Below are 1,918 nucleotides of genomic sequence, written 5' to 3'. Positions count from 1 at the left end.
TTTTACCTTTATTAAAAACATATTACAAGGTAATTCAATCAATAACATCTACATGTTTTTAAATAATGTAACAATTCTTATATGAGATTTACAATCAGCAGATGAAATTAACTGTGAATTAATGAGCTTATAATACTTGGAAGGTAAACATATAAGACATTTCGAAAAACAACACCAAAACGCGATCGAGCAACAAAATACTTCTAAGGGCAACATTTAATTACAGAGTTGTAGCCTTAGCTGCTGTAGAACTACACTAAACATTTGCAATTTATATGCATTATTCAAATCATGCCAAAAACATGCAAGTATTGAAGTCCTGTCGACTAAGCTGAGGGCGTTCTCAAGAACTAAGAGTCAACCAGCAGCTAAACTGATCAAACGATAACAACATGAACGTATGACTGAATTAGCAGTAGTTGAATTACTTGTACACATCATGAAAAAGTCGCTTATTTTAAGAGCTTAACGGACCGACTTAACTCACGACTAAAAATTCAAATCAGGATAGAGTAAACATTATACTATCATTTTAGCTCTGACGTAGAGTTTTCACACTGCACACGTTTCGATTTTTTTCTTGTCTATCATCTAACACGAGAGCAGTTATATTCCCAAATGATGATCTCATCAGTAGTTTGCTATAAAATGTGACCACAGTTTATCAGGTTTCATCAAACATAGAACTTAAAATTATACGAAAGTATTAATTGGATGTTTTCGAATGCACGTGTCAAATTTTCAACCATACCTTTTGTTGAGGTAAATGTTTATCACATTGCCTCCGTAGCCAGTGTTGATAATAAATAGCAGACAGACCAATGCTCTAAAGGTTTTACCAATAAAAAATTGACAGAACGAAAAATCTAATTTTTACTGGCTGTTTAAAAAAGTTTCCATAGAACCTCATTGGTTTAACTGTTATTTGTTTTACTTATTAATTCATGTTGCTTTCCCTTCCACTACTTTCCCGGACATATAAAATGCAATGTTGATGATCATGAACAAAATTGTATTACATGTAATACCCCGTCGACTAGACCCAGGATTACTAAATTTAATCGTCAGAACTACCACACTCTATATCATGTATCATTCGATTCGACAATGTGTGTTCTTAAAGATTAATGTGACCGTCTTAGGAAAATAAGGTGTAGTTTTTCATAAATGAAATAAAAGTTAACCAACCTTTTTCCACCAAAAAAATCAGTGAATATCTAATCCCAATTTAAATACCCCTTTCGCATTAGATTAATTGCAACTTGTATAGTTTTTCACTATTTGATTTTTAGGTAGCCATCCTAAAATAATTTCAATGGCGTAAACGTATGCCATTTTAATGAAAAGGGGATATAAAGGTGTACTCTTTCAATTAAATAGTATAGTGGCCATATCATTCGGCTAAGTATTAAAACTTGCGGGATATAAAGCAAGTATAATATCGAGCGCTTCTAGAACGAATGACAAGTTATCTCTGTCCAAAAGGATTTTTTTTTTCGTTTTCGTTGCAACTCTAATTTGACGAAAGTTTCCGATCGTCGCGATTGGTCTGTTCTACACTCTGACCTGTATAAATTATTCAATATTTAAACTAGACTATCAGTGACCTCAGTACCTTTATTCCAATTAGATATTTGGTTATGGTAAAAATTTTGTTCTGTTAAACTGTCTTGGTAGATTTTATGAAGGAAGTGTGAATCACCATAGAGGTTTAAAGTGGTTGCAAGGCAAGGTGTTCATTTACCTGATTCTATATTCAGAGTGCTTGATCTCTTGTTTTTTTAATACAAAATATACATTCATAAGAGAAAATATAGACCCATTTAAACTTTGATACCCGTTACTTTGATATCATGGTTTGAGGCGGCTGATATTTCATCCGTACGTATCCTAGTGAATTAGAGGCAGCAATAACATT

Source organism: Mytilus californianus, unplaced genomic scaffold (genome assembly GCF_021869535.1).
Source record: "Mytilus californianus isolate M0D057914Y unplaced genomic scaffold, xbMytCali1.0.p SCAF_6, whole genome shotgun sequence".
Taxonomy (NCBI): domain Eukaryota; kingdom Metazoa; phylum Mollusca; class Bivalvia; order Mytilida; family Mytilidae; genus Mytilus; species Mytilus californianus.
Note: the sequence above shows the minus strand (reverse complement) of the source record.